At 49.3% G+C, this 9642-nt stretch overlaps 1 long non-coding RNA gene across 1 annotated transcript in view; it reads right to left on the bottom strand.

Annotated features, from left to right (window-relative positions):
- Positions 1 to 2702: 2702 nt before the first annotated feature.
- LOC138296320 (uncharacterized) overlaps positions 2703 to 9642 on the bottom strand; it is a 70144-nt gene continuing 63204 nt past the window's right edge. The window contains exon 2 of the long non-coding RNA XR_011204769.1: positions 2703 to 2941. This is a non-coding gene — a long non-coding RNA (uncharacterized lncRNA). The remainder of the gene's footprint in view (positions 2942 to 9642) is intronic.

Genomic DNA, 9642 nt, shown 5'->3' with positions numbered 1-9642 from the left:
GATGTGAAAAGTGAAAATGCAGAAACTTGAATCTCCGGTTGCAGGACACTGCTCGCACCAGAGAGGCCAAACTCTCCCAACCAGAATCTGAGATTGGCTCTCCCAGTCCCTCCGTGCTGCGTACTGTTTATGGTGCATGTCTCCCCTAAGGCTTTTATAGAAAAGTGTAATAAGGTGTCGCCCATCACCCCAACCAATCACACCATCCAGTGCCCCAGAGGCCCGGGCGCCCCCGGAAACCCACTTCAAATCTCCTTTGCAACACTCTCCAGCTCAGCATAGTGTAACAAATGGGCCGGCCCTACCCCAAATGTGTCCTGGGCCTCCTGAAAGGAGACAAAGGTCTCACCCGGATAAATATCTCCTGTAGTTCAACACCCTCCGGCCCTCCACTGCTCCATTGACATGCCATCCTCTATGCCTCAAAAGGGAGCTAGATCCCACAACTGTAGTTCCCTACTAAAGGGAGCTCTGCGCAGGATTTTCCAAACCACTTTCTCCCAAACCTGTGCCGTGCCATTGGGCACATATGGAACGGGGTGGTCTGATCTACCCCCTCAAATCAGCAGCCGGAGCAAGGTATATCCACCCATCAGAGTTCCCATCAGTCCTTTCTCCCAGTTGTCGGAGTCTGTCAACCACTTTGCTACAGATGCGCTGTAGAGTAGTATAACTAAATCTGGGACTGCCAATCCTCCTTCCTCCAAGTCCCTCTTGAGTACCGCCAATGCCCCTGCTGCACTTGCCTGCCCATAGGAGAGAGATCAGAAGGTCGTCCAATCTGTGGAAGGGCCTATACTCAATAGGAACAGGGAATTCTGGATCAGGTACAAGCAGCATGGCAAAAACACCATTTTTACAGATAGGGGAAGTCTGTTCCAGAACTTGATGGATTATTCGAGGCCTAACAAAACTCTATCAATGTTTTTGCTCCGGTGTTGAGCCTCGGTATCCGTGACCAAAATCGCCAGGTACCTGAACCCCTCCATCTCCCAGCGACGACCGACTGCTGGTAACTGATGCGGTTGTCATACAAACAGAGCTCCCAGAGGGAACAACAGTGGCTTGCAGCTGTTAACCCTCAGGCCAGAAACCTCGACAAAGGCCCTCATCACATTCAACAGGAGCAGAACCGTCTCTCCAGGGGAGTGCACATATATCAACGTGTCGTCAGCGTATAGTGAGTTCACATAAGTAGAGTCTCCCACCTAAAGCCCCAGGAGTTAATTTCTCTGCACAGCAGCAAGGCCCACGGCTCAATTGCGAGCGTGAAGAGCAAGGGTGAAAGGGGGCAACCTGTCGAGTGCCCCTTCCCACAGTCCGCGCTTCAGAACTCTCGCTTCCCACTCTGATGCGTATGCTAGGATCAGTGTATAGGAGTCGGATCCAAGCACATAAACTGGGACCGAATCCCATGCCACGCAATACGCCCATTCGGTATCCCTTCTCTTCCATATCAAATGCCTTTTCCAGGTCAAGGGAGACTAAAGCCAACTCCCCTTTGCTGTCCAAGGTACCATGTAGCATGGGAGTCAATCCACCGAGATGGAGAGTGGTTTTGCGGGCCGGCACAAACCTACATTGGTCCTCATGCACCAGGTCCCGAATCACTCTCTGTAAGCCTGGTTGCTATTATTTTAGAAAAGGACTTTAATATCAGTGTTGAATATAGTGAGGAGCCTGTCGGAGGAAAGGTCCTCCGGGTCTCACCCGGCTTCAGCATTAATCAAATTATCCCCTCTGACCTGGTTGGCGGAAGGATTCCTTTACCCTTCGCCTCTATAAAGACCTCTAGGAGCTTTTCCTTAAGACTAGCCGAGGAGGCCTGACAACACTCTGCCAGGAACCCGTCCCCACCCTGAGCTTTGGATGTATTAAGGGCCTTCATGGCCTCAGTCAATTCCTCCACAGAGCGGTTCATCTCCAGTTCCCACGCTAGGTCCGGGTGCAACTGGGGCAGCCCAATTCTAGTCAGATAACCATTGAGTTCTTCCTCTGAGCTTTGTAGGCCCACCCAATAAACCACCTTAAAATGATCCATCAGTGCGACCAAAATGCCCCTGCGCTGGGTCCCCATTCTGTCCCTAATGTTCAGAATGGGGAGGTATGTCGAACTCACGTCTGGGGATCCAGGCCAGAAGTCGTGCAGATTTGTCATCCTCTCTGTGCAATAATTGTCTGTAGGATTTGAGTGAGGTTTTATCTAATGTGTCTCAGAGTGACTAGAGCTCTCCGTGCATCCCTAGTGACTGAGCGCACACCTCTGAAGAGAACACCTCTCACTGCTGGAGTTCAGCTAACTTCCCCTCCTGCACCCTGAGTTCCTCTGTTAGTCGCCGTTGGTCCCTGCAGACCGTCCCTACACAGTCACCCCTGATTACTGCTTTAGGTACCTCCCATTCAATTGCTCTGGTGTCCATCGTCCCCCAGTTAGTGGAGAGGTAAGCCTCCAGTCCCGTCACTAGGCCCGCCCTGCAAGCAGCATCCGCAAAAAGGTCAAAGGGCAAACGCCAGGTCCTGAACCCAGCTGGGCTATCCCTCCAAGCCAAAGTCCATAGTGTAGGGGAGTGGTCTGAGAGAAACCTGCTCAGGTGTCTCACTGCAGTTATCCCAGAAGAATCCAGCCCTCCCACCAGGATTGAAAAATGTCCTAGCTAACGAGAAGGAAAGTTTCAGTTCTATTAAGGACACGGAGGCGAGGATTATGTATTCTCTTCTCCACTTTAATGTCACAGCTGTTTGAAAGAACATACGTACACATAAAACAGAATAAAACAACATTAATATTACATGTCCCATGAGTCCAAAGGTCACCACAGTACCCACAGTCCAATCACATAATCATCCGCTGTATATAATGTTGTGACGTCTCTTCTTCTTCCTTCTTCGCTGGAGGAAGTTAGGCACCGGCGTCCACCGTCTGGCCCTTATTGCTCGTTATCTGAAATATAGGATAGAGACCTTAGGGCTATGAATTGTGAACCCCTTAGAGGGTTACAATCATCCCTAACAGGAGTTTAGTTCAATTAATGAAGCAATCGCATATAAAGATGTATAACTTCAACCGTCTTTCGACAACTCTGTACATCGCCTGTGCAAAAACATTTGTGATTCAGTCATCGATATGTGCAATATCTTTACATATCTTCACATTTTCAGCATTAACTTTATTGAAACAGTAACTTACTCCAGCGTAGATCCAGGGAGGGAGGAGATGGAACTCAGCTCCTGGGAGGGATAATCCTCGCCTCCGGGTCCTTAATAGAATTGAAACTTTCCTTTTTGTTAGTTAGTTAGTTAGTACGCCAATCCTATCTGAGCCAGTTCAGCCAGGAAATTTAGAATATAGATAATTTCTGTCTCCATGGGAACCAGTTGCCTCTCCAGGCACCAACGATGCCACCTTCTCCAGACCAAACAATACCTTTTAGATGTGCCATAGGCCCATTCTTGATGGAAAGGCGATCAGGCCATCCTGTGAAAAGCATTCGTCTTCCCATCGTCTCCTGAAATCCTCCAAGCCATGAGAGTTAGATGGCCCTGTAACACCACAGGGTGAAGGTTCCCCAGGGGATCTTTCAGTATGGATGGGAACGAGGGCAGCACAATTGGGAGGTCCCAAGAAAGCTCCATCAGTATGAGAAACCAAGCTTGAGACCTCCAGATCGGAGATATTAGAACCAATGAAGCTTTCGGTATCCGAGTTTGCACTGCAATTCGGGGAATCATTGCAAACGGAGGGAATGCATATGGTTTGTGTTTTGACCAATCCTGCAGGAAAGCATCCACTGCCTCGGCTTCCGGATCTCCAGTTATCTTGGGAGCTACCAGTTTAATCTGGATGCAAAGATGTCTAGAGCGCACAGGCCTCACATGTCCATGAGAGCTAGAAAAATGTTTCAATCCAGCTGCCAGTTGCTGCCGTCTGTAAAATGCTCGGAGTTCCAATCCGCCATCGTGTTGCTGATGCCCGAGTGGTATTCCACCGCCACTGAAATCTGTTTCTCCAGACAATAGTGCCAAAAGTCCTTTGCTAGGTCGGACAGAGCTCTCAACCGAGTCCACCATAGACAATTGATGTACCGTACTGCCGAGATGTTGTCCATCTTCAGGAGGATGCAACAAGACACTTTGTCTTTGGTGAGGACTTTGATCGTGAAGGATCCTGCCAGGAATTGCAGGCAGTTGGTGTGGAGGGATAGTTCCCCCTCCGGCCATCTGCCCAGCATGGTGATGTCTCCGCATCTGGCTCCCCAGCCCTGGCGGCTGGCATCCTAGTCAATTACTAGCTCTGGTGTTGTCCCAAAAATTGCTTGACCATTCCAGGCCTCCATTTGTCACCACCATTGGAGTTCTACCCTGGCTTCCTCGACAACACTACAAGTTCCAAGTACGCTAGACCCCCCCTTAGGTGGTCTGCCTTCAGTCTCTGTAGAGCTCTGTAATGGAGAGGACCTGGAGGGATGACCTGTATAAAAGATGAGAGTAGTCCTACTATCCTGGCCAGTTGGCTCAGTGATATTCGGTCCCTCCTGAGGACCTTGCAGATTTCTTTCCTCATCCTGGTGATCTTGATCATTGGGAGACTCGGGGAGGCTTCCTCCGAGTCGATCAATAACCCCAAGAACGTGATCTTCTGGGTCAGAGTAAATTCCGACTTGTCCTCGTTGATGACAAAACCCAGATCTGTCATTAGTGCAATAGTCATGTTTAAATTGCATATGATTCATTTTGGGGACTGGTCTATGATCAGGCTGTCGTCCAGGTATGTGATTAGTCTCACCCCTTTGGTGCGAAGGGCGTCCCCTACTGGACGGAGCAGCTTGGTAAAGCACCACGGAGCCGACGAGTACCCGAACAGAAGGGCTCAGAATTCAAATGTCTGCCCCCTGTAGAGGTATTGAAGGAACCTCCTGTGCGGAGGTAAAATGGGAACCATGAGAAAGGCGTCCTTGAGGTCCAATCTGACCATCCAGTTGCCTGTCCTTAAGATGTCCCTCAGTAAATGAAGACCCTCCATCTTGAAGTAACTCTCTCAGATTTATGATGGGCTTGAACTCTTTGTCCTTCTTTTGTACTAAGATAATATTGCTTATAAACCCCTCAGGTTGTTTTGCAAATTGCACCTTTTTCAAGAAGTTGTCTTACCTCGGAATCTATGATCAAGGACTCCTTGTGTGAAAAAACGAATGGGCGTGTAAGTGTTCTCTGGATGGGTGTCTGTTTTGCTTTCACTAATGACCGAGCTGACAAAAATCTCTGGAATGCACTTCTCAGTTCAAAGAAGACATTTATTATTATTTCACCACGAGGTTCCTAAAAAAGGAGGTTAGCTAGTTAAAAGCACACGTTTAAAAATAGTCACAGCAATGAAAGGAAAATATACCAAAAATGTTCTCAACTGCAAAGTACACAGCAAATATATATAGTATGATAATATTATGTAAAGCAAATAAGGAGGTAAAAATTCATCACAGCATCCGCTGACGAAACGTCAACACCTCAACACTACCCAACTGTGTCAAACAATCAGGATTTGTAGAGCGCACTAATCACCTGCGACGGTATCCAGGCGCTGAGGTCTGTGCGGCTCCGTAGGCATCAGTTGAAAACCAGGTCTTGAGTCCCCTTGTGAACTCCTGAAGAGAGGGGGAAGAGAGGGATGGAGGGGGAGGCTGTTCCAGGACTTCGCAGCGAGATACGAGAAGGAGCGTTGACCGCTGGTGCTTCGACAGACGCGGGGTGTGAGAGAGGTAGAGCGAAGCAGGGCACAGGTGTCGGTAGGGTTGGTGGAAGCTCAGGGTGTGGTTGATGTGTGCTGGTCCTTGATTGTGCAGGGCCTTGTGGGTATGAGTCGGGAACTGTGACTGGGGAACCAGACCCTGAACAGAATATCTGGACAACACAAAGGATGACTCGCTCTCACCGGTAGAGCACCCAGCAGTGTTCCAAAGACCTGCAGGTTCTGTCCTACTGTAGGAAAGTACCATCTTGCCTGGCATGTTACCCCTATATTTCACTGCATATATGTTGTTTTAGTGTATGTGTCACTGGGACCCTGCCAGGCAGGGCCCCAGTGCTCATAAGTGTGCCCTGTATGTGTTCCCTGTGTGATGACTAACAGTCTCACTGAGGCTCTGCTAACCAGAACCTCTCTGGTTATGCTCTCTCTGCTTTCCAAATTTGTCACTAACAGGCTAGTGACTAAATTTACCAATTCACATTGGCATACTGGAACACCCATATATTTCCCTAGTACATGGTACTGAGGTACCCAGGGTATTGGGGTTCCAGGAGATCCCTATGGGCTGCAGCATTTCTTTTGTCACCCATAGGGAGCTCTGACAATTCTTACACAGGCCTGCCACTGCAGCCTGAGTGAAATAACGTCTACGTTATTTCACAGCCATTTACCACTGCACTTAAGTAACTTATAAGTCACCTTTATGTCTAACCTTCACCTGGTGAAGGTTGGGTGCAAAGTTACTTAGTGTGTGGTCACCCTGGCACTAGCCAAGGTGCCCCCACATCATTCAGGGTAAATTCCCCGGACTTTGTGAGTGCGGGGTCACCATTACACGCGTGCACTGTACATAGGTCACTACCTATGTACAGCATCACAATGGTAACTCCGAACATGGCCATGTAACATGTCTAAGATCATGGGATTGTCACCCCAATGACATTCTGGCATTGGATCCCCTGGGTCTCTAGCACAGAACCCTGGTACTGCCAAACTGCCTTTCCGGGGTCTCCACTGCAGCTGCTGCCAACCCCTCAGACAGGTTTCTGCCCTCCTGGGGTCCAGGCAGCCCTGGCCCAGGAAGGCAGAACAAAGGATTTCCTCTGAGAGAGGGTGTAACACCCTCTCCCTTTGGAAATAGGTGTGAAGGCTGGGGAGGAGAAGCCTCCCCAGCCTCTGGAAATGCTTTGATGGGCACAGAGGGTGCTCATCTCTGCATAAGCCAGTCTACACCGGTTTAGGGATCCCCCAGCCCTGCTCTGGCACGAAACTGGACAAAGGAAAGGGGAGTGACCACTCCCCTGACCTGCATCTCCCAGGGGAGGTGCCCAGAGCTCCTCCAGTGTCCCAGACCTCTGCCATCTTGGAAACAGAGGTGTTTGTGGCACACTGGACTGCTCTGAGTGGCCAGTGCCAGCAGGTGACGTCAGAGGCTCCTTCTGATAGGCTCTTACCTCTCTTGGTAGCCAATCCTCCTTCCTAGGTAGCCAAACCTCCTTTTCTGGCTATTTAGGGTCTCTGCTTTGGGGATCTCACCAGATAACGAATGCAAGAGCTCATCATAGTTCCTCTGCATCTCCCTCTTCACCTTCTACCAAAGGATCGACCGCTGACTGCGCAGGACACCTGCAAAACCGCAACAAAGTAGCAGGACGACTACTAGCAACCTTGTATTGCTTCATCCTGCCGGCTTTCTCAACTGTTTCCAGGTGGTGCATGCTCTGGGGGTAGCCTGCCTCCTCTCTGCACCAGGAGCTCTGAAGAAATCTCCTGTGGGTCGACGGAATCTTCCCCCTGCAACCGCAGGCACCAAAAGACTGCATCACTGGTCCTCTGGGTCCCCTCGCAGCATGACGAGCGTGGTACCTGGAACTCAGCAACTCTGTCCAAGTGACTCCCACAGTCCAGTGTCTCTTCAGTCCAAGTTTGGTGGAGGTAAGTCCTTGCCTCCCCACGCTAGACTGCATTGCTGGGTACCGCGTGATTTGCAGCTTCTCCGGCTCCTGTGCACTCTTCCAGGATTTCCTTTGTGTACTGCCAAGCCTGGGTCCCCGACACTCTAACCTGCAGTGCACAACCTTCTGAGTTGTCCTCCGGCGTCGTGGGACTCCCTTTTGTGACTTCGGGTGGACTCCAGTTCACTCTTCTTCCAAGTGCCTGTTCAGGTACTTCTGCAGGTGCTGCCTGCTTCTGTGAGGGCTCCCTGACTTGCTGGGTGCCCCCTCTGTCTCCTTCTCCAAGTGGCGACATCCTGGTCCCTCCTGGGCCACAGCAGCACCCAAAAACCTCTACTGCAACCCTTGCAGCTAGCAAGGCTTGTTTGTGGCCTTTCTGCGTGGGAACACCTCTGCAGGCTTCTTCACTACGTGGGACATCCATCCTCCAAAGGGGAAGTTCCTAGTCCTCTTCGTTCTTCCAAAACACCAAGCTTCTTCCATCCAGTGGCAGCTTCCTTGCACCCTCAGCTGGCATTTCCTGGGCTCCTGCCCACTCTCGACACTGTCGCGACTATTGGACTTGGTTCCTTTGTCTTACAGGTACTCAGGTCCGGAAATCCACTGTTGTTGCATTGCTGGTGTTTGTTCTTCCTGCAGGATCCCCCTATCACGACTTCTGTGCTCTCTGGGGGTAGTAGGTGCACTTTACACCTACCTTTCAGGGTCTTGGGGTGGGCTTTGTTTCTAACCCTCACTGTTTTCTTACAGTCCCAGCGACCCTCTACAAGCTCACATAGGTTTGGGGTCCATTTGTGGTTCGCATTCCACTTTTGGAGTATATGGTTTGTGTTGCCCCTATACCTATGTGCTCCTATTGCAATCTATTGTGACTGTACACTGCTTGCATTACTTTTCTTGCTATTACCTGCCTAATTTTGGTCTGTGTACATTTTTCTTGTGTATATAACTTATCCTCACACTGAGGGTACTCACTGAGATACTTTTGGCATATTGTCATAAAAATAAAGTACCTTTATTTTAAGTACCTCTGTGTATTGTGTTTTCTTATGATATTGGGCATATGACAACAGTGGTATAGTAGGAGCTTTGCATGTCTCCTAGTTCAGCCTAAGCTGCTCTGCTATAGTTACCTTTTATCAGTCTAAGCTGCTAGAAACACCTCTTCTACACTAATAAGGGATAACTGGACCTGGCACAAGGTGTAAGTACCTCTGGTACCCACTACAAGCCAGGCCAGCTTCCTACACCTACCCCTATAGGAGCGATGATCCATACGCCTGCACAGAAAGCGAGTGACATTATCAGGTACGACACAGTGGAAGCTTCATTGGATTACAGATAAATCGTGTCTACAACCCACTGTCAATAAGGGCATCTCTGCCTGATATTAGATTTAAACAAACTATACCAAATATATTTCTGGGGCCAGGCGGCTAATGCATTGTTTTCCAGCAAACCTAAGAATTTGTTTTAAGGTTTCATGTATAGCATATTCAGATGCAAAGCACAGACTGGTCTACACTCAAGAATACACCTATCACATGGACAGAGCACGGTCGGACAACTTCTTTTTAATCTTGGGTCCATGAAGGTGGGAAACCTTGAGTGTACGTTGTGCCATGATGTGGAATTGACTTTCTCATAAGATATGAACATCAAACCGCTTCGGTCATTCTAAATGAAATCTTAACATTTATGTTGCTGTATGTGAGGGGACAGCAGATAGTGCTGTATGGTATGTGAGGGAACAGTAGATGTTGCTCTATGTGAGGGGACAAAACTGATGGATTAAACCCAGATCTGAGACTGTGAGGAATGTTTGATTTGTCCTGCATTCCGTCCATCATCTGTTGTTTTTGTATTTGTCGCCCCAAGTGGGAAGGGTACGCCCAGACGTTTGTCTCATGCTTGCTATGCCACCAGATTCAAGCTACCCTGGCT

The sequence above is a fragment of the Pleurodeles waltl genome, chromosome 1_1 (assembly GCF_031143425.1).
Source record: "Pleurodeles waltl isolate 20211129_DDA chromosome 1_1, aPleWal1.hap1.20221129, whole genome shotgun sequence".
NCBI lineage: Eukaryota > Metazoa > Chordata > Amphibia > Caudata > Salamandridae > Pleurodeles > Pleurodeles waltl.
The sequence above is the reverse complement of the archived record's forward strand: the minus strand, read 5'-3'. Positions and strand labels throughout refer to the sequence as shown.